Source organism: Bos mutus, chromosome 8 (genome assembly GCF_027580195.1).
Source record: "Bos mutus isolate GX-2022 chromosome 8, NWIPB_WYAK_1.1, whole genome shotgun sequence".
NCBI classification, from domain to species: domain Eukaryota; kingdom Metazoa; phylum Chordata; class Mammalia; order Artiodactyla; family Bovidae; genus Bos; species Bos mutus.
This window is the reverse complement of record NC_091624.1, coordinates 84678311-84705901: the sequence shown is the minus strand read 5'-3', so window position 1 is coordinate 84705901 and position 27591 is coordinate 84678311. Positions and strand designations below refer to the sequence as shown.

At 41.0% G+C, this 27591-nt stretch overlaps 1 protein-coding gene across 8 annotated transcripts in view; it reads left to right on the top strand.

Moving 5' to 3' along the window:
- BNC2 (basonuclin zinc finger protein 2) overlaps positions 1–27591 on the top strand; it is a 485586-nt gene that overhangs the window by 127497 nt on the left and 330498 nt on the right. The window lies entirely within an intron of this gene.

Below are 27591 nucleotides of genomic sequence, written 5' to 3'. Positions count from 1 at the left end.
GTGACAGAGGTCCTGAGTGTCTGCACTTTGACAGATGGAGGCCTGGGAGAACTGAGTGAGGGAGGGACCTTTGGAGTGATTCATTTCAAGTGATAGCTAAAGTAATGGGTTGCTGGAAAGATCCATCTGCTCCACATCACAAAGAATGTAACTATGTATCGTTTTCAAAGTTTATTTTGAAGGAGGGTGGAGTTCTCAATGAAGGAGAGGGTGGTGGTGAGAAAATAAGGTTGTTTTTAAAGGAATATTTATGGAGCTTCAGAGAGGGGGCAGACTGGGCTTGCTGATTGATACCCAGGATATGTTTTTATTGTCTAGCAAAATATTGGACGCAGCTGTATGTAGAAGAGTTCCCCTTTGCCGGTGCAAGCGTTCCCGTCAAAAACCCGAGTCCATTACCGCTTGCCGTACAACTTGTTTGATGCAATAGTGAACACAATTCCACCGCAGATTTAAGAACTATTTATGTGAATTTTATTTCCTTGTTCAGTCACTGAATCATACTGTACTGTTGGCATGGTAAGGTTTGTAATTTGTTTTCCTGTGCGCGGAGTGCTTTTCTTCCACTGAATGTTCACTTCTGCATACTTTTTTTAGTTAGGCATTATGTCATTACCAAGATATACAGTTATTTAATAATGATTTATTGTAGTCATTTATACTACCAGCTGTGGCACATTTTCAGTGGAATTTGTACATCAGATTTATACAGAAATTTACCAGGACATGCATTTCACAATTTAATAAAACATACTCCAAAATCTTTTTTTTTTGAAATGGGTAGTTTTATGCTGACACATTGGGTGGAAGTGTTACCTTAACAACGCTTGTTAGTGTTCAAACTCTGCCGTGTCTATCCCACAACCATCAAAAGAGGAATCTCTGAGGTCTGTTAGATACCCACTTTTGGGCGGTCTGCTCTGCTTCCAGACCATTAATGTCATGTTTATGTTTGACCTGGGATGTTCACATGATATTAAAGGCCAGAGAAACATCCTGACACGAGGCTCTGTGCATTTCCATATGTTTAATCACTATTAAAATACGCATGCAGAATCATTATAGAGGGGATCTAGTAGATTAAGCTCATTGTGAGGCCTACGTGTCACATTTTCTCTCCCTTCTGAGAATTCACTGGCCACTAACCATGTGGAATACATTTAGCTTTGGCAGAACTACCAGCTCACACTCCTCTTGTAATTTCTTTGTTATGATACAGATACAAGTTATATTTTCCTTTTTTCTTTCTTTTTAAAAAAATATTGAGATTTTGTTTGTTTACTTTGTGGTATATATTGGTTTAGAGAAGGACAGAATTTAGAAAAGGAGAGTGTACAGATCCTTTATAACTCGTAATTTGTTTTTGATCTGGCAGTTGGAGAGTCTGTCTTTGAAATGCCCAATTGCCAAGTAATTTGTAAAAGTGACTTGTTTTCTAAGACTGCATGAGAATTTTAGCTCTGAGATGAGACTATGAATTCCAGCTCCAGTCAGCTGGCAGTTTTGTCGGCAGCAACATGGGACCATCTCACTTGACTTAGTACTTCTGCCCCAACACATTGACTTCATCCATCAGTTATTTTAATATTTGTGAAGACATGGTCTTAATGTGCCTTTAAGCTGAAGTTTACATGATACTTAATTATATTTAAGGCAGTAGACTTGGCCCTATCTAAGATGGAAACCAAGTGTTTGAAAATATTGCAGCCTACTAAATTTTTGTAGTAGTTTGTATTTGTTTATCATGTTCAGGCACTCGTTAGGTAGGATGTAACAACAAAGAGTCAAAGCAGCTTGTCATCTGAAATGTAATTCCCCCCCCTTTTTTTGTCACAGATGTGACAGAGGCAACAGTTTGTCATCCGATCTCTAATTTCTTAACAGATAAAGTTTAAAACTTGCTTAGAAATATCACGCAACAGTTAATTATGTCATCAGATTGGAATTCAAGTCACAGTACATTAAAAAGATCCTTTAACCTCATCTAATGAAAATATTAAAACAAATTTAATAGAAACATGTACATAGTATTGAGCTCTGGAGTTCATCTTGAGTGAATTAATATTTCTAGAAAAACTGTTACAACTTTTTATGATGCAGTTGTGTGCTGTATGGACTAATGACTCCATGGTATTTGGTATTTATTTTTATTTTGAGAAAAAGAAATCTGTAAGGCAAGAGAAACTGGGAGAGGTATTTTTAAAAACTATTTATTTGGCTGCGCCAGGTCTTCGTTGCGGCGTGCATGATATTCAGTCTTAGTTGCAGGATGTGGGATCTAGTTCCCTGACCAGGGATTGAATGTGGGTCCCTTGCACTGGGGGGAGCTTACAGTCTTAGCCGCTGGACCACGAGGCAAGTCCCAAGAGGTTTTTTTGAAAGGGAACAGAGATGAACTTTTCTTGAGAGACTTCATTGCTGATCTCTTTGGTGTGGTGCAACATTTTCCTTAAAGGCACCTAGCACTTATACAATAAAAAGATCGTGGAGAAAGACTGACCTCTTTTACATTTTTTCATTCAGTACTCCAGTGCTCAAAATATACTAGGTATCTTTACCAACTTTAAACTGCAAAAAGAAAGACAATTTTATGTAAGTTCCTAGTTCTGGATTTAGTTTTGGCCTTATCAGTGTTTTCAGGTTTTTATTCTGGGCTTACCTGAAAAACTTTTTAAATTGATACATTTGAACTTAAAAAGGAAGGCAGAGTTCAGGGACAACAAATTGGTTTCATCTTGTGGGTGAATTTTGACTGACTGGTGGTGAATGATTTAAGAGGCTGAGGTGGATCAGGAGGGAAAAAAAAAGTTCTTGCTCAGTTAGCAATGCCTTCCATAGCTGCTGAGGGAATAGTCAATGGAAACTTGACCTGGATTACTCTGCCTTGCAGAGAAACTCCCGGAAGTTACTATAATCCTTCATGCAGTCGTCATGTGTTCATATCTTCAACCAAGTTTCTTAAAACAGGCCTGAATGCCAGGCAGCGTGCCAAGCATGGCAAGAATAAGGAGGTGGAGCAGACATGAGTTTACTTTCAATCCTTGATGGGCAGGAGGCTTAACTGTTCATTAGTAAAAATGCAAAGTGTGGTAGGCAGCAGTTTTAGAGAGATGATGATGGTCCAGCTGAGAGAGGTGGACTTCTAAGCAAGTTGTAAGGTAGGAGGATATTTAGTTGCAGAAATCTGGCAGATTCTAGACCTACATTGTGTTTGCTGATTGGGTATGCCAAGCGTTCTGGAGGGATGCCCATTTCTGTTGGACAGTGATAGCTGATCCCCTTGTCAAATGTATATATAAAACATTTTCCATGTGCTCAGTCACTTCAGTGTGTCCGACTCTTTGTGCCTTCAGGGACCAAAGCCCACCAGGCTCCTCTGTCCATGGGATTCTCCAGGCAAGAATACTGGAGTGGGTTGCCATGCCCTCTTCCAGGAGATCTTCCTGACTCAGGGATTGAACCTGCATCTCCTGCATTGCAGGTGGGTTCTTGACCTGCTGAGCCATTGTGGAAGCCCCATAACATTTCCACAGTGCAAGGCAAACACACTGGAAGGAGCTGGGAGGCAGAGGATATGACCAGTTTTCCATATGAGCGATAAAGCCATTTCATGTTGGATGAGATTTCAGCCAGAAATACATGGTAAAGAATGGAGGATAAACATATTTCAGTGTTTAGATTTTTATTGGAAGTCTGCATTCAAATGGGTATATCTTTGCTTTTCTCCTTTGCCTTTTGCTTCTCTTCTTTTCACAGCTATTCGTGAGGCCTCGTGAGACATCCATTTTGCTTTTGTGCATTTCTTTTTCTTGAGGATGGTCTTGATCACTCCCTCCTGTACAGTGTCACAAACCTCTGTCCATAGTTCTTCAGGCACTCTGTCTATCAGATCTAATCCCTTGAATCTATTTGTCACTTCCACTGTATAATCGTAAAGGATTTGATTTAGGTCATACCTGAATGGTCTAGTGGTTTTTCCTACTTTCTTCAATTTAAGTCTAAATTTGGCAATAAGGAATTCATGATCTAAGTCACAGTCAGCTCTTGGTCTTGTTTTTGTTGACTGTATAGAGCTTATCCAATTTTGGCTGCAAAGAATATAATCAGTCTGACTTTGGTATTGACCATCTAGTGATGTCCTTGTGTAGAGGCTTCTCTTGTGTCGTTGGAAGAGGGTGTTTTCTATGGCCAATATGTTCTCTTGGCAAAACTCTGTTAGCCTTTGACCTGTTTCATTTTGTATTCCAAGGCCAAAGTTGCCTGTACTCCAGTTATCTCTTGACTTCCTACTTTTGCATTCTAGTCCCCTATAATAAAGGCAAAGGAGAAAAGGAAAGATATACCTATTTGAATGCAGAGTTCCAGAGAATAGCAAGAAGAGATAAGAAAGCTTTCCTCAGCGATCAATGCAAAGAAAGAGGAAAACAATAGAATGGGAAAGACTATAGATCTCTTCATGAAAATTAGACACCAAAGGAAAATTTCATGCAAAGACGGATACAATAAAGGGCAGAAATGGTGTGGACCTAACAGAAGCAGAAGATATTAAGAAGAGGTGGCAAGAATACACAGAAGAACTGTACAAAAAAGGTCTTCATGACCAAGATAATCATGATGATGTGATCACTCACCTAAAGCCAGACATCCTGGAATGTGAAGTCAAGTGGGCCTTAGGAAGCATCACTACGAACAAAGCTAGTGGAGGTGATGGAATTCCAGTTGAACTATTTCAAATCCTAAAAGATGATGCTGTGAAAGTGCTGCACTCAGTATGCAAGCAAATTGGGAAAACTCAGCAGTGCCCACAAGACTAGAAAGGGTCAGTTTTCATTCCAATCCCAAAGTAAGGCAATGCCAAAGAATGTTCAAACTACTGCACAATTGCACTCATCTCACACACTAGCAAAATAGTGCTCAAAATTCTCCAAGCCAGGCTTCAACAGTATGTGAACCATGAACTTCCACATGTTCACGCTGGATTTAGAAAAGGCAGAGGAACCAGAGATCAAATTGCAACTTCCATGGGATCATCAAAAAAGCACGAGTGTTCCAGAAAAACAGCTACTTCTGCTTTATTGACTATGCCAAAGCCTTTGGCATAGTCAAAGGATGACAACAAACTGTGGACAATTCTTAAAGGGATGGGAATACCAGACCACCTGACCTGCCTCCTGAGAAATCTGTATACAGGTCAAGAAGCAACAGTTAGAGCTGGACATGGAACAACAGACTGGTTCCAGATAGAGAAAGGAGTACGTCAAGGCTGTGTATTGTCACCCTGCTTATTTAACTTATATGCAGAGTACATCATGTGAAATGCTGGGCTGGATGAAACACAAGCTGGAATCAAGATTGCCGAGAGAAATATCAGTAGCCTCAGATATGCAGATGACACCAAACTTATGGCAGAAAGCGAGTAAGAACTAAAGAGTCTCTTGATGAAAGTGAAAGAGGAGAGTGAAAAAGTTGGCCTAGAACTCAAGATTCAGAAAACTAAGATCATGGCATTCGGTCCCATCACTGCATGGCAAATAGATGGGGAAACCATGGAAACATTGGCAGACTTTATATTTTAGGGCTCCAAAATCACTGCAGATGGTGACTGCAGCCATGAAATTAAGAGACACATTCTCCTTGGAAGAAAAGCTATGACCAACCTAGACAGCATATTAAAAAAGCAGAGACATTACTTTGCCGACAAAGCTCCGTCCAGTGAAAGCTGTGGTTTTAATACTAGTCATGTATGGATGTGAGAGTTGGACTATAAAGAAAGCTGAGTGTCGAAGAATTCATGCTTTGTTCTGTGGTGTTGGAGAAGACTTTTGAGATTCCCTTGGACTGCAAGGAGATCCAACCAGTCCATCCTAAAGGAAATCAGTCCTGAATATTCATTGGAGGGACCGATGCTGAAGCTGAAACTCCAGTACTTTGATCACCTTATGTGAAGAAGAACCAACTCATTGGAAAAGACCCTGATGCTGGGAAAGATTGAAGGAGGAGAAGGGGACGACAGAGGATGAAATGGTTGGATGGCCTCACCAGCACAATGGATGTGAGTTTGAGTAGGCTCTGGAGGGAGGCCTGATGTGCTGCAGTCTATGGGGTCACAGGGAGTCAGACATGACTGAGTGACTGAACTGAACTGACACTTTTATTAATGATAGAGACTACCTTTTAGGTAGAAATATTTAACTCTCCAGTACTTGTATTGATATCACATAGGTGTAAAATATCAAATTTTATCTAATACATGCAGTTGTTTTGGGAGGTTCCTCTACCATCATTTACCCAACTCCAGTGTTCTTGCCCGGAGAATCCCAGGGACGGGGGAGCCTGGTGGGCTGCCGTCTATGGGGTCGCACAGAGTCGGACACGACTGAAGCGACTTAGCAGCAGCAGCAGCTACCACCATTTATCCTAACTAGAAATCTTTAAATTGTGTTTGCCTGCTTTTATCTTGAAAGGTAAAATAAGATAGAATTAAGTATCAGTTCTTACAGATCCTTTGGAAAACGAAACAACTCGAAATTGTTTCTTACTGTTACCTACTGTAGGTTTTTCTGCCCCATGACAGACTGTCCATTATCTGTTAGTGTCTGGTATGTTAGGGCCTATATAGCATCGTATTGAGTTGCCCCTGACATAAACAGATGCAAACCCAACGAGCTTCCTTGCTCTTGGAGCTAACATTCTAAGGGGATATTTGAACGTGACACGCATCCCCTAATTGAATACTTCTGCCTCACAGCTCTGTCTTTCTGGTACATCTTGCACACTGTCCAGAGATGAAACACAGCTTCCATTCTTTAACTTTTCAGAAATGTTAAGTCTCAATTTCAAGGCCTCTACAGTTTGTCTGTATATTAACTAATTTCTTAACTTACAAACATCAGCCTAAGGAGTGATGCTTTCTTACAGTATTTTTATTTATGCCCCTCCACCCTTTGAAATGTTCTCTTTGTCTTTTGATATTCTCCTTAGCCCAAGAAACTCAAGCTATATGCCTCTTTTTGACAAAATTTCTTTGTCTCCTGGAAGCACTGCAGCTAATAACACAAGCACTGACTCTGGCTGTTCTTTAGTAAGAGAGAACAGTAAGTTGTATCTCCTGTTTAACTGGTGTGTTGTGTTTCATCTTTCCAATAACACTGTAAGTCAGGTGGAAATAGAGGGCCTGGTCCTTAGTGTGCTCAACTCTTTCCAAATATGAGCACAGTTAAGAACCAGGGAAAAAAGGTGCTTTTGAGCACCCTAAAGAGACGCAATAAAGCATCTAAGCTTGGATGTTCCCCTCACAGTGTGTTTTGCTAATTGCTATTACACAAATAGTGTAAGAAGTGAGAAAAAGTGTTCGGCAGCCTATTTGGAGAAAACAGACTTCCCATCCCTCCTTAAAAGTAATCTGCTGTTAACCAAATTCTTAAAGGTATTTCCAGAAATCGTTTACTGCAAATATAGAGGTATTTATTAGCCCTCCCCAGGTTTTTACTTCTTTGCACTATATTTATGGTTCTTTTTCTTGCTTCTTACTCATGATATATTTGGAGGTGTTCCTTATCACTAGTCATCTCCCCTTATCTGCTGCTAAGTCACTTCAGTCATGTCCAACTCTGTGCAGACCCCATAGATGGCAGCCCACCAGGCTCCCCCGTCCCTGGGATTCTCCAGGCAAGAACACTGGAGTGGGTTGCCATTTCCTTCTCCGGTGCATGAAAGTGAAAAGTGAGAGTGAAGTCGCTCAGTCATGTCCAATTCTTAGTGACCCCATGGACTGCAGCCCACCAGGCTCCTCCTCCATGGGATTTTCCAGGCAAGAGTACTGGAGTGGGGTGCCATTGCCTTCTCCGCCCCCCTTATGTAGGGGGGATATACACACATACCTCTGATAAAGTTTAATTGATAAATAAGACACAGTAAGAGATTGACAACAGTAACTAATAATAGATAGTTACAGCAGTGTACTATAACAAGTTATATGAATGGAGTCTCTTTACTCTCAAAATATTGGGTTTGCCAATAAGTTTGTTTGGGTTTTTCTATCAGATGTAACAGAAAAACCCAACTGAACTTTTTGGCCAACCCAATACATATGTACAAATTTAATGCCTTTTCCATCTTAGCTATACCCTAGACCTTAATGGTAGTTTAGGAATGTGGTAGCAAAATTAGCTCAAATTTCTTTTTCCTTCTTCACAGTTTTACAGATAGAAGATTCATTCTTATCTTAGATCTTAGCAACCTCGGCATATGATATTTTCCCCTTACTAAGTCAAGAATTTTCACCTTTCTAGGCACAGGAAGCTTATTTAAAGCTTGTCTATGGCATATCTGAATTGCCAGCATCACCACTCTCATGCTTTGGGGCCCTCAGTAAGTAAAATAAGGACAGCTTAAATATGAGCACACTTAATAGTGCAAGAGTCGCTGTGATAACTCCGGTGGCTACCAAGTAAAATAAGGATGACTTAAACATGAGCACCCTGATACCACGAGAGTCACTGAGATAACCCAGGTGCTTACTAAGTGACCAGTGGGCTGAGTGCACTGCCAGAGGTGTGACTCCCCTCCCAAACAGGACTGAATCGTCCGGCGAGAGAGTTCATCATGCTCTTCAGAATGGTGTGCAGTTTAAAGCTTATGAATTGTTTATTTTTGGAATTGTTCACTTAATGTTTTCTGACTGTGGTTGACCGCGGGTCACTGGAACCTGGAAACATGAAAGGACAGAGTAGGGAGGACTGCTGCTTTTTCCAGTTTTATTTCGTCTTAGCTATTGCTTAATACTCCTTTGGTAAGGCTTCTAATAAAATCAAACTGCAAGTTCTGGAAGTAGGAAGGTGGCAGATATTAGAGACACAAGAAGTAATCGCAACTAACTACAAAAGGACAAATGATGGATTTTAAAGTTTAAAAACCAAGCAGAAAAAAAAAAAAACAATCAGTGCTCCTCTCACCCTTAGAAACTGTAAAAGTATCACTACATATTAATTTAATGTTTCAATGAAAACTTTTGATTATCAAGAAAGATGTGTCCTGTTTAAAAAAGTATGCGCTGAATATGTAGCATGCTTTCAAATAATTCTTGTCTAAAATGGTAGATATCAGAGAGGCGGTGCAGGGTATGGAGATGAGCACATCTTTTGAAACTCAACCAACTTGGTTTTGAATCCCAACTTTGACACTTAATTTAAGACCTTGGCCAAGTGGGTCAGCTTTCTTAGTTTCAGTTTCCTTATTGGTGAAATGAGAATAATAAGATCTGTCTCATAGGACCCGTGAAGAACATATGAAAAAATACTTTATGCTTTCCACGGTACCTGGCACACAACAGGTGCTCAATAAATATAAAGTTACACCCCCCAGATTCTTTGCCTATCAAGAACAATTAATTTCCTATGAGCTCCGGATGCTGAGATCTTACTGGAATTTTAACTTCTAGAAAACTTTTTGAGGATATAAGAAAACTTAATATCACAAAGCCTTGGACATACTAAGTACGCCAAACCTAGGCGTAGATTTATTTTGTTCTGTAACTCTTAAGTGTTTGGTTTGGTTCTATTCATATTCTTCAGCAGAATCATCACGTCTTTAGAATGAAGTACCCATGCCCCCTGTGAAGATGCTCAACAGCCAAATGGAAGAATCTTCAGCAGTGATGTGTTTGTAAATGTTTCACAGCTAGTTCATGGGGGTAGGGGAGCTCGGATCTGTCCCTTTTGCTGATGTGAACTTCCAATGTGAAGTCAACTGGCTTGTAAAATTTGTAAGAGTTTAATGGCTAGTTCTCACAAGTCGACTGAGTGGCCTGGTATAGTACTGGATCCTCAATCCTCTTGACCTCTGCTTTAAACTTGATGTAAAAGTAGTTTGGGAAATGCAGGTCTTGAAAAACAGTTCAGCCTGCCTCCAGCTTATTTTGTTACTTTGCCTCAGTTTCCCTGTTTGTATAGCAAAGCAATGGGAGTAGGTCAGTTTTCTAAACGTCTTTTGTTGTGGTCTTACAGTTTAGCATTAGGGCTTCTCCAGTGGCGCAGGAGTGAAGAATCCACCTATCAATACAGGAGATGCAAGAGACACAGGTTCAACCCCTGGGTTGGGAAAATCAGTTGTTTCCGACTCTTTGCGGCCCCATGGACTATATAGTCCATGGAATTCTCCAGGCTAGAATACTGGAGTGGGTAGCCTTTCCCTTCTCCAGCAGATCTTCCCTCCCCAGGAATCGAACCCAGTGCTCCTGCATTGCAGGCATATTCTTTACCAGCTGAGCCACTAAGAAGCCCAAGAATACTGGGGTGGGTAGCCTATCCCTTTTGCAGCAGATCCTCCCAACTCAGGAATCGAACCGGGGTCTCCTGCATTGCAGGCAGATTCTTTACCAATTGAGCTATCAGGATGCCCATCTGGGAGCACAGACTAAAAGGAGTGGCTTCTGCTCCACCCGGGTGGACTTTTGTTGTGAAGGAACACAGATTTCTAGTGACTGCTCTGTCTTTGGTTCCTTGATACTTGCCCTGTTGCCCAAAGCTGGGAATCCATAGTTTTCATTTAAAATTTCCTGATTTTTTTAAAGCGTATTGACTATGAATTAAACATACTTGCATACCCATACACACTCATGAAGGGAGCCAAGCAAAACAAACTTGGCCAGAGGGCTTCTGGTTAGGAATCTCTTCTCATACGTATATGCTGCTGCTGCTAAGTTGCTTCAGTCGTGTCCGACTCTGTGCGACCCCATAGATGGCAGTCTACCAGGCTCCCCCGTCCCTGGGATTCTCCAGGCAAGAACACTGGAGTGGGTTGCCATTTCCTTCTCCAATGCATGAAAGTGAAAAGTGAAAGTGAAGTCACTCAGTCCTGTCCGACTCTTAGCGACCCCATGGACTGCAGCCTACCAGGCTCCTCAGTCCATGGGATTTTCCAGGCAAGAGTACTGGAGTGGGGTGCCTTCTCCACATACGTATATGCGCAGCACCTAGTATTTATTGAGTACTTAAGTGCTAGGCGCTCAGCTAGACCTTTGGCACTAATCAAAATGCTTAATTTTCACAGCACTTTGGTGAGCTAGTATTATTTCCTTTTTATAGATGAGGAATTTTGGCTTCGGAAAACTAGTAAGTAACTTGCCAAGGCCACGTGATTAGTAAAAGGTTCCATAGGTATTCACACCTATGTAATCTGACTGCAGAACCACTTGGGCACAACTGATTGTGGATATCTCTGACAAGCTTCATAAGCACACATAGAACACAAATAGCTGAGTATAAAGAGTGGATCACGACTGTTATCTAATATTAGCTCATTCGTATGCCCCGATACAGTTGTGTGGATGCCCTGCTTGATATGATAGAGCCCTGGAATGCTGTCTGCTTTCACACTTTATCTGATTTTCCTGATAGAGCTCAGTGAGGCCAGCATGATAGAGCTCAGTGAGGCCAGCATCAAAATCTCACAGGGAGTTTCTATTTCTTTTTTGTCACAAACAAGACATCTTTTTGTTTGTTTGTTTGTGAGCTCTGGGGCAAGAACAGTGTCTTTGCAAACCAAGGGCAAAAGTTCCCTCCCTTTTTGTTGCCATATTTAAACCCCGCCCATGGAAGTGCTCCAAGTGGTGAGTGATGATCACTTCCTCTGGGCAAGGGTATGAAGAATAAAAGTAAATGTAGCAGGAGGAGTAAATCCCAAAAGACAGAGATAAGTACTTGAGGTCAGAGACTGCATCTTTTATAGTTTATCTACACACCAAGCTCATTAATATGAATAATCATCTTAGCTGTAGTGGTTGTAGTAGCAAAAGCAATGTCAGAAATTAGTCTTGTCTTACATTTTTACATCAGCTCTTTCATTATTTCTAGGACTCAGGGTGGTCTCTTTGAGAAAGTGAGAAAGTGAAGGTCTCTTCCATGTTTCTCCTTTATTTCCACTTACTTTTCCTACCCATGTTAAATATTTTTCAACCTTAAAAATGCCAGCTTATGAGGGTAAAGGGCTTACTTGCAGTGCAGGAGATGTGGGTTCGATCCCTGCGTCAGGAAGGAAAGGCAACTCTCTCCAGTATTCTTGGCTGGAAAATCCCATGGACAAAGAAGTTCGGTGGGCTAGAGTCCATGGGGTCTCAAAAGAGTTGGACACAACTTAGCAACTAAAACAACAACAAAAAACATGGGGGTAAAACTTTAAGAAGAAAGACCAAAACTTGTGTGTAGACATCTCTATATTTATCCATTTGGATTTTTCCCTTGGGATATTTTGGAACACCATTAGACACTGTAAACCTCTTGATGGTTTATTCATTTGGTATGGAAGGGGACAGAAGAAAAAGAGCCAGTCCCCCTGGCTATATTCTTCTCAATACTCTATATCCATCATGTGAATGGAAAGAACCCAAGAATCTTCATTTTCAGCACTGTATCTTAGCCTCTGGCTCCTGGAGAAAACCAGTGTGGTTCAGATGTGGGATGGGAAGAGTGGTTTGCATTGGCATCGGCCTTGCGGGTGCTTTGGGGCTGGAGCACACTCAGCTGTGGGTTACAGATGCTTGCTCTCCAGTATTAATGTGGCCAGCATGTGAAACCATGGCGTCCGCAATGCTACACAAAGGTCCACGCCTCTGATAGTTTGGGAAATAACTCCCAGCTGAAGAAATTCCTTCTTGAAGGGCTGAAATACATTCTTGAACATAAGGTCATTTTCTTTCAGAGGGGTGGAACCTGGAAAGAGAGGCCTGATGACATTGGACTGGGCACGAGGGACTGTATCCTCGGGTGGCTACAGTCTCGGGACCTTGAACTGAAAATTGGGAAAAAAAAAAAAAAAAAGTGCCACTCTAAGCCTGAGATTTGTGAGTCCCAAATTCTATGCTGTGCATGTAGCAGAGAGCTTGGTACATGCAAGCCATTGGCTAGTTTCTTTGGAGATGTCCGATGCAAAGCTTGAGTGGTGGTGGTTGTCATTGGGTCTGACTCAGGGGGAAATGTTCCCAACAATTTTAATTTCCCTGAGTTGTCGCCATTGTTGGTAGGACCAGAGAAGAGTACATGGAAAAGAAAGAAAACAAGCATAGGGTTGGGTGGTGCTCTTTTTGTAAATTCATTAACCAAGACGGTTTTCAGGTCCCAGAGATACGTGTTCCATCTCACGCATGTGGCCTGTGCTTCTCTCTAACCTCTCATGAGATGGCCAGAAAGCTCCCATGCCCCGTGCAGGGAGTGGGATGGTCTTTCTTGTTCAGGTGCAATTTCCAATGAAATAGTAGCTTATAAGTATTTAGAAGTTAGTTTATTGACTCTTATTGCACTTCTGAGCACCTAATAAATAATTTATTAGTCTGATGGATATGTGGCTACCAGCTATGGGGCATGAAATATGCACTGTTTGTCTAATACACTGTAGGGAGACCTGTTTATAAAGTATTTAGTATTGGTTTTATAATGCACTGTTGACAACAGGAGACCACGAAGCTCAAAGATCAATCTCATTTTGGCCCACAGTATTAATGCTGCTTTATAAAGCTCTATGACAGGTTGCTTAGACAGTGGTCCCCACAGAAAGGACTAGGTTAGGAGGGCGGGTGGGAGTGGCTGCCAGCGCAGTGGATGAATGTCTTTGTCCAGGTCCCTGGGGCGACTGTTTGCCGGTGGCACAGGTTGGCCAGGTGACTCAGTATTTCCCTGTTCTGAGAGTGCCTGGAGACTGATGGTGCAGAGAGCTGGGGGACTTGGGCCCATGGTGGCAGCTCTGAATACCGATCGCAGGAAGGGGTGAGTCTGTGCTCCCCTCAGCCTCCTCTTGCGTTTGCTCATTAAGTGACGTTATTCCACATCTTCCAGTCCTTCGTTCAGGTCACAGATGTGACACAGCATCGCTTTTTTAAGAACGTATTTTTATTGGAGTGTAGTTGATTTACAATGTTGTGTTAATTTCCACGGTAACAACAAAGTGAATCTGTTGATACATATACACATATCCACTCTTTCTCAGTTTCTTTCCCATATGGATCCTTACAGAGGACTGAGTAGAGCTCCCTGTGCTATACTGTAGGTCCTCATTAGTTCATCTGTTTTTATAGTAGTGTGTATATGTCAATCCCAGTCTTCCGGTTTCTCTCTCCCCTTCCTATCCCCTGGTAACCTGAAGTTTATTTTCTACACGTGTATCTGTATTTCTGATTTGTAAGTAAGGTCACTGGTACCTTTTTAGATTCTGTATATAAGTGATATATGGTATTTGCCTTTCTGTGACTTCATTCAGTATGACAATCTCTAGGTCCATCCATATTGCAGCAAAAGGCATTGTTTCCTTCTTTTTTATGGCTGAGTAATATTCCATTGTATGTATGTACCATATCTGCTTTATCCATCCCTCTGTTGATGGATATTTAGGTGGCTTGCATGTCCTGGCTATTGTGAATAGTGGAATGTCCTGGCTGCAGTGAACGTTGGAATGCGCGTATCTTTTGTTGGTGGGAATGTAAACTGGTATAGCCACTATGGAGAACAGTATGGCGAGTGCAAAAACTAAAAATAGAGCTACCACGTGACTCAGGAATCCCACTCCTGGGCATATATTCAGAGAAAGCATAACATTTTTTGGTTTTTGTTTGCTTTGGGGAATTTCATTAGCTAGTTCATAAGTGTTTAAAAAATCCAGGTGGTAAACACTTAGAATTGGAGACGTCTAAATAAAAATTAAATAACTTTATTCAAATCTTGATAAGAACGAAATCCTCTAAGAATGCTATAAGGCAAAGATGTAGGTGTATTATCACAGTTAGTGTGTACGTTTGGAACAAGGCATTTTTCAGTTTTGTATTAAGATCGCCTTGCTGGTTCTAAGCATTTCACTTCCCAGATGGGAAATGGGAGCTATATTTTCTTGAACCCAGTCTGCTTGCTCGTAACTTGTCACAGTTTTGAAGGAAACAAGGCTGAGTCCTTTCTGCAGTTTGCCATTGCTTTTATCCTTCACCGATGCAGAGTTTCATGTTATTCTCTCCTGTCTCCTCTCTTGTCAGTCCTTGATGTCTTCCTGCCCCGTCTCTCTCAGCTAGTGCCCTCATCTTTTCTGAGATGATCATATCCTTTGTGTAGCTGTCATTTAGTGAGCATTTACTATGTGTTAAGCACTCTGGTGGGCCCTGGCTTACCAACAATAGATGAAACTTTCTTTCAACAACTATACAGTTTAGTGGGGGAGATGGATAGTAAATTAGCTTTTTACATGACCACTTTTGATATATATATATATGTGTGTGTATTTTTTTTTTTTACCATGGAATTTTTTTCTCTTACCTTTTGGTTTCTGAAAAAAAATTTTTTCTCCTCCTTTTTAAAAAAATACTTATTTATTTGGCCATACCGGGTCTTAGTTTCTGTATGTGGGGTTTTTAGCTGTGGCATGTGAACTCTTGGTTGTTGCAAGTGTGATCTAGTTCTCTGACCAGAGTGAACCCAGGCCCCCTGCATTGGGACTGAGGCATCTCAGCCATTGGCTCACCAGGGACGTCTAGGGGTACCCTATTCATTTGTGCTCTTGGTCACATGCTCTCCTAAAACCCTTTTTATATGATTTTCCCTCTGGCTTAGATCTTCAGTATCCTCTTCTCCCCTGGTTTCATCCCGGTTGCCTGTAATAGACTCTTTTTTTTTCCCCCTGTAGTGAAAAACAAACCATCTACACAGGAACACAGCTAACTTCTTCCAAGCCCTGCGGACTCTCAGACCACCTTCTCTTACTTTACTTGCTTTCTTTGCAGAATTTCTCCATGGAATAGTTTCTGTTTTCTACTTCTTCTTTCCAGTCTAGTTTACATAATTTCTATACCTATTTGCCCATGAAGACATCTCTCTTACAATACAGAATATAACATATTGCAACCACAAATATATAAGGAATGATATGATGAATGCCCATTTTCTTAAGCTTAAGAACTAATACTGTACAAATACGTCTCAGCCCCCGGTTACCATCCCAATTATATTGTGCGTGCCTGCTCAGTTGCTTTGTCGTGTCCAACTCTGTGCAACCCTACGGACTGCAGCCTGCCAGGCTCCTCTGTCCATGGGATTCTCCACACAAGAATACTGGAGTGGGTTGCCATTTCCTTCTCTAGGGGATCTTCCCGACCCAGGGATTGAGCCCACATCTCTTATGTCTATCTGCATTGGCAGGCGGGTTCTTTACCACTAGCAGCACTTGGGAAGCCCTATAATTACATTGTACCCACTGCCACTTCCTCAGTCCAAGACCAGCCCTCCTAGCCTAAAGCAGGATTCTGACTTTGGTATTTCTCATTCCTATGTACTTTGTTTTGCTCTTACTACATTTACTACTACTTGTTACTACACTTGGCTTTCAGTTAAGTTCAGTCGCTCAGTCGTGTCCTACTCTTTGCGACCCCATGAATTGCAGCACGCCAGGCCTCCCTGTCTATCACCAACTCCCGGAGTTCACCCAAACTCATGCCCATAGAGTCGGTGATGCCATTCAGCAGTCTCATCCTCAGTCATCCCCTTCTCCTCCTGCCCCCAATCTCTCCCAGCATCAGAGTCTTTTCCAATGAGTCAACTCTTTGTGTGAGGTAGCCAAAGTATTGGAGTTGCAGCTTTAGCATCAGTCCTTCCAATGAACACTCAGGACTGATCTCCTTTAGGATGGACTGGTTGGATCTCCTTGCAGTCCAAGGGACTCTCAAGAGTCTTTTCCAACACCGAAGTTCAAAAGTGTCAATTCTTTGGTGCTCAGCTTTCTTCACAGTCCAACTCTCACATCCATATATAACCACTGGAAAAACCATAGCCTTGAGTAGACGGACCTTTGTTGGCAAAGTAATGTCTCTGCTTTTCAATATGCTATCTAGGTTGGTCATAACTTTCCTTCCAAGCAGTAAGCGTCTTTTAATTTCATGCTGCAATCACCATCTGCAGTGATTTTGGAGCCCCCAAAAATAAAGTCTGGCACTATCTCCACTGTTTCCCCACCTATTTCCCATAAAGTGATGGGACCAGATGCCATGATCTTCGTTTTCTGAATGTTGAGCTTTAAGCCAACATTTTCACTCTCCTCTTTCACTTTCATCAAGAGGCTTTTTAGTTCCTCTTCACTTTCTGCCATAAGGGTGGTGTCATCTGCATATCTGAGGTTATTGATATTTCTCCCAGCAATCTTGACACTTGGCTTTACTGTACTCTCAAGGAAGTAGTGTGGTTTCTTAGAATATTTAAACCTCTCTGAATGCTGACTTCTCTTCCCATTGAGAATATAGAATAATCACAGTACCCCTGTTGATGTTGTTCCTTCTGTCTTCTCCCACAATAGCCATCCCACAATAAGCATCTTCTTCCACAATAAGCGTCCCAAGATGCTTACCTTGGCCACTGTCTTTTACCTTTTGGGTCACTTCTCTGTTGATGACTCTCAGATCTGATCACTACGGTGTCAACCTATTTTCTGAATGTTTCTAATTGCCTAGACACCAGATGATCAACTGTTTTCTCAAACTGAGCTTACTGTATATTCCCACCAACTTGTTTGCTCCCATGTCTGTTGAGAGTGCTACTGTTTTCCCGGGCTCAGAATTTCAGAGCTTCTGTGCCATCTTTGATTCTTCTCCTTTGTTACACATGTTAATCATTCTCATCCCCTGGGTTTTTACCTCCATGGCGCATCTTGCTCTTTTTTCTCCAGGCTTATTTGCTGGAGCCTTTTTACCCAGATTGTTACAGTAGCTTCCTAATTGATGTCTTCACTTCTGTCTTTTCACACTGCAGTCCGTCTGTCTGTCTGTCATACTTTTGCTGAATAAATCTTCCAGTATGGTAATGATCACACTGTGCTGCTGGTGAGATGCTTTCAGCAGTCTTTACTGTTGATGGATGATGGGATAAATAGCATCTCTTCCAAGTAGTGTAGGCTTCCCACATAGCTGAATGATAAAGAATCCTCCTGCCAGTGCAGAAGATAAGGGTTTGATCCCTGGATTGGGAAGATCCCCGGAATGGGAAGATCCCCTGGAGGAGGAAATGGCAACCCACTCCAGTATTCTTGCCTGGATAACCCTCTGGACAAAAGAGCCTGGTGGGCTACAGTCTTTGGGGTCTCAAAGAGTCAGATATGACTGAGTGACTGGGCATGCACGGCCTAGTGGCATACCAGCCCCTTTTCAGTATAATAGTTCCCATTGACCAGTCCACCCCGTTCATTCTTCATTGTTCTACACAGATCCCACCTTACTTTCCAGTTCAGCTGGACCATTTTTCTAGGAATACTGTCAGTTAAGTTCCAGTGCAAATGCTGCCTCTGCTTAGAAACTTCCTCCTCCCACACCAGCTAGAAGGAATCTCCTTTTCTTAAGTCCTATACCCTTTGACCACTATCTCTCTTAACATGTTCTGTGTTTCGTTAAGGTTGCTTAGCCAGATAAGCATGCTGGTTTATCTCCTGTACTAGATTATAAACTTCTCATGAGTAGGGTCTGTGTCTTAACTTTCATGTTCCACACACCTTGTATTTGGCAAGTAGGGCTTTGATCAGTATTCCCTAACAGTGGCTAAAAATACTTAGTTGAAAATGTGTGTCTTAATAACATGTGGAAGAAAAGAGAGCTAGCAACCTAGCTAGTCAGGGCCAAAAAAGTATATGCCTTATCAATTAGCAAATCATTCAGCTTTTCCCAATGCATTACTTCTGTTCTCTTCAGGATTTGTTTATTTGATGGCTGGATGCTGTCAGCCTTGAAGACTTTTAACTCTTAAAATGTGTTTAGGTGGTTAGAGGAGTGTATTTGTAGTTTTTTTCAATATGTTTTCATGTACTCAGTGTCTCCAAATAATACGGTCTGTAGAGTATGTGTAATTTTCTCTTCAATCTCTCAATAGGCATGCTCAATGTCCACTCCAAATAGCCATAATTACAAGTCAGAGGACAGGCTTAGCGAGCGAGGTGGGCAAGCCTGTTTCAGGGTTCCCTATTGTGGGGTTGATCCTTCTCAAGTTGAGGTGTGTTTAAGCCTCTTGGATACACTCCCATTCTTGCATCACCTAGATAAGTTAATTCACACACAAGTATTCTGCCTCTCTCCCTTTTACTGGCTTTCACAGTCATACTTATTTTGTGAAACTCAGGTATTTACTTCACGGTCACACTTCTTATCTTTAAAAAAAACCATTGCTAGCAGTACATTTAGTGGCAGTTACATGAAAGGTTTGTGAATGTGAGCAAGTATCTCCCTTCTTTGGCCTCTTCTCTTTTCTCTCCTACTCCCCCCGCCCCTGATTTTTCTCCTTTTTTCCTTTCTTTTACATAGTTCTCTTTATTGTTTTCACCATTTTCAGTAGTAGTACCATTTACCTGGGAAGCCCCAGTGTCCTCTATCTCCATCTAATTGGTGCTTCTGAGTATGATCACTTTGTAAAAATTCACCAACCTATATACCCATATGATTTGTGCACTTTTCTGTAGGGGTGGTATACTTCAGGTCTGACAGTTTACTACTGCTACTGTGAATGGCAGTAGTCAGCAAAGAGTCAGACAGGACTGAAGCAACCTAGCGTGCATGCACACACAGGACATTACCTGGCCTTCAGAGGCTTTCCTTGTGCCTCTTACTGACACTGCTGCTACTGCTTAGTCGCTTCAGTTGGTGTCCAGAGTTGGTGTCCAACTCTGCGATCCTATGGACTTCAGCCCGCCAGGCTCCTCTGTTCATGGGATTCTCTAGGCAAGAGTACTAGAGTGGGTTGGCATGCCCTCCTCCAGAGGTTCTTTCTGACCCAGGGATCAAACCCAGGTCTCCTGCATTGCAGGCAGATTCTTTACTGCTGAGCTACCAAGGGAAGCCCCTCCTTATAAACATTCAGTTCAGTTCAGTTCAGTCGCTCAGTCATGTCCCACTCTTTGTGACCCCATGAATCGCAGCACGCCAGGCCTTCCTGTCCATCACCAACTCCCGGAGTTCACTCAGACTCACATCCATTGAGTCAGTGATGCCATCCAGCCATCTCATCCTCTGTCATCCCCTTCTCCTCCTGCCCCCAATCCCTCCCAGCATCAGAGTCTTTTCCAATGAGTCAACTCTTCACATGAGGTGGCCAAAGTACTGGAGTTTCAGCTTTAGCATCATTCCTTCTAAAGAACACCCAGGACTGATCTCCTTTGGGATGAACTGGTTGGATCTCCTTGCAGTCCCTTATAAACATTACTGCTCACCAAGTGTCATATCACTTTTCAGAACTCAGTTAACCATTAATTCTTTCTGTTTTTAATATGCTGTTAATGAGTTTCTAGCATCGAGTTCCTTAATTTTGAAGACAGTCTTCGGGTGCATTCAAATTTGCTTTAACATGTTTTCATTTAAATATGTACATATATGATAGAGCCTCTGTTTTTTTCTGAAATTTATGAAACTTCAAGTTTTTTTTAATTTTTACACTAATTTTTTAGGTTTGTGAATTTCATATAAGGGGATACCTTCAGCATAGTTGCTTTATTCTGTGACAGCTCTTAAGGCAAGAGTTGGGTTAACTCATTCTTCCTTCAGGACAGTAATTTGAACTATTATTATGATAACTTCACTGGGGCTGCAAGTTTCTCAGGTCTTCGGACTTTAGAAGGAAGTAAATAGAGAAATTAGCACTATCTTTACAGCTTTTCCTGGTCATACAAAAATAATTGCCTAATGTATGCTCGTTTAAGGAAACATGTTACTTGTCATTTTCCTCTAGACTTTCTCATAAAACATGAACTTCAGGTTATGCTAGGAAGAAGCCATTGTCACTGTCTATAGCTGAAAAAAGATGAATAAACTCATTTTTCTGTCTTTAAGTCCGAACAGGGTAGGTAACATGTTTGATTTCTTTTTTTCCCTTGAAGGCTGAGATTCATGCTGACCTCAGATGCTTTTGCATCTGCAAATAGCCTGATTCTAAGGATTCATCATTTCCCTAACATTTTATAAACGACCTCATCCACCACACCCTGTCCAAGTTCTCTTTATTTTTATTTTTTTATAGTGTATCAAGGGATTATGGCATTTGGACTTGTCCCTGAAAACACATCCTTGATGTGTTTCTCTGAAATCGAGCCCCTGATTAGGCTGTCAGCAGATGCTGTATCACATGGATTGTGCCAACTGGTACTGAGACAATTGTCAACCAGAATGGTTTCTCCCTTTCGCCAGGGAAAGATGAGGTGCTTAGGTAGCATTTGCTTATGGGAGATGTGCCTATCAGTGCCGAAAGTTACTTAAATTTCTGCCCTGTTCAAACTTCATTTTAGGAGGCTTGTCTTCCCCATAGTCTGAGATCACACGGTGCTGCTTTTTCAGTGTACAAGCTTTTCCCTCAGTGTAAGTGATCAATTTTGGGGGGTCAACAGTTGTTGTTATTTTTTGGTCACGTGCTCTAATGTGATATTCCTGTGAATAAACACCAGAGCGTGATTTAGTACCCATGCTGCTTTGGCAAAAACCAGGCTCACCAAAACCCAAAGGCATGCCTGCCTTTCTTGTCCCGAGATCTTCACCGGCTCTCCTGGCTGAGGTTTCTATATGTTGAAATGCCCAGTCCAGGGTGCCAGAGCCATCTGGTGAGGCTGTGGTTGTATATAGGACATAACATGTACAGTTTTAACACAGACTCATAGAGCAGAGAGGGGCCAGTGATTGAGACTGGCAATCCAAGGGGGTAGACTATTTTTTTTCTCTTCCTTCATTTGAATCTGTAAAGATCTTGAACTGCATTTTGAATTAGTTAATCCATGAGCTGTTAACCCAAATTTATGTCCCAAGTTTTTAGAGAATAAGTAATAAGATTGTTGTCTCCAAAGAGGAAGATTTATTGAAGAATACAGGTGCATAGTTCAGTACATTCATAAGGAGCAGACACAGGGTTAGAGTCAGTAGTTGGCAGACATGCTTCATCATTTAAATCTAAATTTAAAGGCAACTGCATTCAAGTTTACCTAGATCTTCCAGTAAATTAATACACGAATGAGAATCTGAAAAAAGTTTTCTGATTTCCTCAAAATTTAAATGCAGAAATCCAGGGCTTCCCTTGTGACTCAGCTGGTAAAGAATCCACATGCAATGCAGGAGACCTGGGTTTGATCCCTAGGTTGGGAAGATCCCCTGGAGAAGGGAAAGGCTACCCACTCCAGTATTCTGGCCTGGAGAATTCCATGGGGTCGCAAAGAGTCAGACGCGACTGAGCGACTTATTAAAAAAAAAGAAATCCAACTGTTAGAATCCAAAATGTTTCTTCATGATCATCAGACTTCTGTAGAGCCCTTGGCTGTTGAAAGAGAGGTACTTCAATTCTTACAAGGCTGGTAATGGGAGGAAATTAGGAGCCAGTGGAGCTGAGAGATGTAGGTGTGATAGATGAATCTTATTTGTGAGGATGGGCCTCTCCAAGTGTAGTGAAGTGAAGTTGCTCACTCTGTGTCTGACTCTTTGTGACCCCATAGACTATAGCCTACCAGGCTCCTCTGTCTATGGCATTTTCCAGATATGTTCATATCCAAACTCCCAGTGGCTCACATAGTAAAGAATCTGCCTGCAGTGCAGGAGCCTCGGGTTTGATCCTTGGGTTGGGAAGATCTCTTGGAGAAAGGAATGGCAACCCACTCCAGTATCCCTGCCTGGAGATTTGCATGGACAGAAAAGCCTATCAGGGTACAGCCTATGGATTCGCAAAGAGTCAGACACGACTGAGCAACTAACATACCTTATGAGCTCCTTTTTAATCTTCTTCCCACCTTCCTTTCCCCCGTAGCATGCAGGCAGAGTAATAGTTCATCTTTTCTCTGTGTGTGTGTTTTTTTTAGAGGAGGGTGAATTTTCACTGTCCTCCCATCAAATGACCTATGTGACTCAAGAGAAAACAGGCAGCTTAGATTATGATATAATTATTCACAAAGGGAAAACCTCAGTGGAAATTATTGTTTTTACGTTTTCTCTATTCTTGATAATGAATCAAAAAATTTTCCCCCTTAGCCTCACACAGAAAATGAAACTCACAATAAGGTAGGGATGGCAGGTCTCACAGGGGAAAAAGGTTGCTGTCAACTTTTTTTCTCCAGAATATGGAAATTTGGGTGGGTTATCTGTTCAGAGGAGGTTTCCTTTATTAATTCTTTTTCCTTTTTTTCACTTAAGACATCTGTTAACATTTCACACAGCCCAACAGATGTTGCAAAGCAAGTCCCATACTTTGTTCTCAGGAAAAATGACATTTCCTCAATTGGTTACCCCCACCTCTGTGACTGGTCCCAGCCTGCTGCTTCTGCATAATTTGCATATATTAAGTTATATACGTTAATGCTATACGAATTTGTAGCTTCAGCATTCTTTTTATACTCTGAAGTCTGATTTGATTAGAAACTAGTTTACCCGTTGAGGGTTGAGCGGTCATAACATTTTAAAAATCTCCTTTGAGAAGAGCAGCCTAATTTTGCAGATAGGTTTGGATAGCCAATAACTTAAGAATTTTTTTTCTCTATAAAATAAGTGAAGTACAAAAGCTTGAGTTGTTTTACCACGAGGAAGTGCTGATTGTCATGCGATGTGGAGCGTCATTTTTATTATTTTGGCAAGAACAGGACAGTTTTGTCTTGACAAGCCATTAGATGAATACCAGTGTGTGTCACATGAAAAACCACTGATCTTTAACCCAGCTCTGTACTTAACCAAGCCTTGAAAATGAATAGTGCATAAAAGAAGAGCAAAGGCCAGTTTACTGTCATTACAGATTACAGAATCTGTTAACAGCTGCTGAACTGAACCCAGGGAATTACAGGTATTGTTCCATGAACCAGCGGAAGTCCTAGAGATGCTTGTTAAACTGTGTCTATAAATCGTACATTTATTTGATATTTGCCTAGGATTTACATTGCTGGAAACATAGCTGAAAAAAGGAAAATCCTTGAGTACTTTCTCTGTGTACTAAATGCATGCCTTTATCACAAAACCACATATATTTACATAGAACTGTCTCAGTGATACTTCCTTACCTTCACTTATGGAACTTATTTTAAGAAAGCAATGTGTTTTCAAAGAAATTAATAATGAACATTAAAAAGAAAACAAACAGTATCCCCCCCTCAAAAAAAAATCACACATACAAACATACAAAACAAAATCCTTAGCTTATTTGTTTCTTCAAGGTGTTCATTGTGGCTAATATTTGTTACCAACTTGTGATTTTTTTTTTTTAATGGAGGGAAAAATCTAACCCATCTCAATACCCAAATATTGAAAAGATCAGTAACATTTAAAATAGTCGGTTGTGGGAATTATTGCTTACAGAGCTAACAAGAGAAAGAACACACTTTCTAACTCTGCTGGTGGAATTGCATTGTGCCTCCCTGTAGTCTTGTTATCCCACACTAACTGAAATGCAAATTCTTTGTAACTAATTGGATCTCATTGAGGGTACATGCACAGTATGTAGTTATATGCAAAAAGGTTTTAAAAACTAAAATTTCTTTGTAATTACAACTTTTGATTACTATCTGAAATATTGGTATCTATAGTATAGGTTTAGAATATATATATATTTAATTTTTTTATAGATTACTCAAAAACATGAGCTATGAGATACTTGGTAAATGCCAGCTCAGAAGTTAGGGGGCAAATGTTTGTTTACAGGAATCTGTAAGTTGGATTTTATTAAAGTCTTGTGAGAATGAAGAATTTTTTTTTTTTTTTGAAGTTTAGGATTTAGTATCTTAGAGCCAATACAATGAAGTCATGCTTATGTATAACCCTTTTGTTGGAAGATTTTAAATGTGAAAACATCTTAAACATAAGAAATCACTTCCAAAAACTATTGTCCTTTTGTTTTTTTCTTCAGTTCTCCGGTTTACTCTAATATTGTAAATTGCATCTGAGTTTCTTACTTTTGTGTAAGTGTATTTCCGCTGCATGTTGTGATGAGGTGGAGATATTCACATTCTCACAGTGTCTTTACTAACTTGGGTGCCATTTAGACCTAATTGGTGTATTTCTTCCCATGGTTTGTCTCTCACTCTCAGTAAGAGTGGGAAAGCCAACATACAGCCTTTCGTATTTGTGAGTCTTTCAGTGGAAATACATGGATCAGGACAGCAGAAACCTGTGTAAGTGATGCCTGCCTCTACTCCCCTAGTTTTAAGTAATTTTAATACAAATGATTCTAGACAGTTATTTTACAATCTGCAAACTATATAGCCAGTAGACAAACGCAAAAGTCATGTTTGTGCATTGTGGGTGTGTATTTTTTTGTACCTCTGTCCTGATAGGTGTCCTGCTTGCTAGACAAAAGATTATCCTAGAACTGGGGACTCTGCATGCTGTGTTTCTATGTGGAAGTACGTGGCAAGTTCCAATCAAGCATTTTGGAGGTTTCTAGAGGAGTCAAATTTATATTTTGAGGACTTGATTTAAAAATGATCGTTTGAAACTTAAAATCTGCAAAGCACAGTATGTGTTTATGCCTAAGGTTTTTGTTTTCGTTTTACCTGTTCATTCACTTCTTGGCAAGTCAGGGTTAATTGTTACCTCTTATCCTATGAAAGCTTGTCTTCTTTGTAGACTGTTCTTATAAACAAGTTAAAATTTTGTTTGATCAAATCCATTTAGCAGGTGCAGAATTGCATGATAGATTTTTAGTAAAAAAAGAAATCTTAGATAACCTGGTGCTTTTGAGGCGTGTGCCTTGGCAGTAGTTACATGCCAGGTACTAGTTCCGTACACTGTAGACGTGTTTCATGTAGGGCAACCCAAGCTTTGCCCTCTGAAAGAGCTCAGCCTGCCTAGGCTGGGTAGCATTTTGTCAGCCGGGCAGACCAGATTTGGATGTATTAGCTAGTCAGCCTAATAACCCTGTACAGACTGTATTGATTTTCTAGGAGAGAGTTTATGAACTAAATAAACTTGGGGTTGGTGTCTTAATAAACTGCTTCTCTCAGTCTGTCACATTTAGTTACAGAGTTGTGCAGTTTAGGGGGAAAAAAGGCTAATTCTGTTACAGATTGTTCACAGCAGGGTCTCCAAATTAGCCCTTTGTTTTGTAATGCCACCTTGCTTGGGCTCGCTTTGAGCACATTTCTCAGTTTTGCCCTAATGAGTTGCAACACTGATAATGTGGCTGATGATCTTTCATTGATTTCACTATCACTTGCTTGTCTGGTAATTGATCCGTTGCTGAGCCTCTAGTTAATTATATCGGCTTTGACATGGCCCGGTCCATGGGGAATTTCAAGTCTTGCAGAATAACAGTTTTAATAAAAGAGTCTATTACTGCAGGTGCTTGCTGCTGCATGCCAGTTGATTTTTGTGTTGTTAGAGTGTGTGTGTGTGTGTGTGTGTGTGTGTGTGGTTGGTGGGGAGGGGGATACTTGGGAAAGGAGAGGACCATAGGACTGGAAGAAACGAGGGGTGGGGGCTGGAAAAAGAAGAAGAGGGAGTGAAGGAGAGAGGAAGGAAGGAGGGGGAGCCGAGAGGGTGAGAGCAGGAGAGCCAGAGGCAGGCGAGAGAGAGCACACAGGCAAAGCGATACAACAGAGCCTGCAAGGAGCGAGGAGGAAGCTTGCTATTGACAGTGTCCTTAAGCCTCCCACAAATAACAGCCATTAGTGGGAAGGTCAGGAGCTGAGCAGGCAGCTTGACTGAGGCACTGAGTGCCACTTCAGAAATCAAGAGGCTAGCAAATTTTAGAGGGAGTTTAAGTGGGTAATAGCTAGCTGTAAAGGTACAGTCACTGTTGACAATTGACTCATAGGGTTTTTCTGCCTTCCCCCCTCCAGAATATTTTTATTGACCACAGGTGGACTTAATATATTTTAAGGCAACAATTCTTCGGGTTCTTGTTTGTTTCTCTTCAGATATTGAATTTGCTGCTTTTGAGACTTTTTTGTGCTTAATGGTGGTGAACCGGAGGGAAGTTTAACAGAAAAGCTTTCAGGAGATGGCGGTTCTAGAGGGGAAGGCACATTTGTGTCAACATACTGCACGTTTTCTCATCTTTTCTCATTGTCCACTAATGACACCGAGCTGCCATTGAAGCTCTTTTCTGTTTTTTTTTGTTGTTTCAGAGAGTAAGGTTTATTGTTATTCTTGAGTTAAGAAGGAGCAAGGAGAGTGGTACATTTGTCCTCGGTATTTGTAGGTGGTTGAAGATTAATGTGCCTTACATTTTAAGTTTAGGAAGGATGGCTTTTTCCTGCTGACTACTTTTATGAGACGACATGAATTTAGCTTTCCATTTTGGAGTTACTGTTTACGTAGAGTGCATTTTGTTCAGTTCTGCTTTTCCATAAATAAGGTAGATAAATACGATCTAATAAATAGATGTTTTGTTTTAAACTAGGTTTAATTAAAAATACAACATGCTATCGAGGTTATATTTCATCAGGCTGGAAAATGTTATAGAATTTTTATAGAGATCTTGAATGAAAAGTGGAATTTTTATATTCATTACTTTTTGCCTGAAATGGGACAGGCTTTTTTTCTTCATCTTTTTCATGATTTGAAAGGATATTGTAGAAGCTTCATCCAGGAACTTTAACAAAGGATTTTTTTTTCTACTTATTGAGCTTTAAGAAAAGGTACACTTTTTT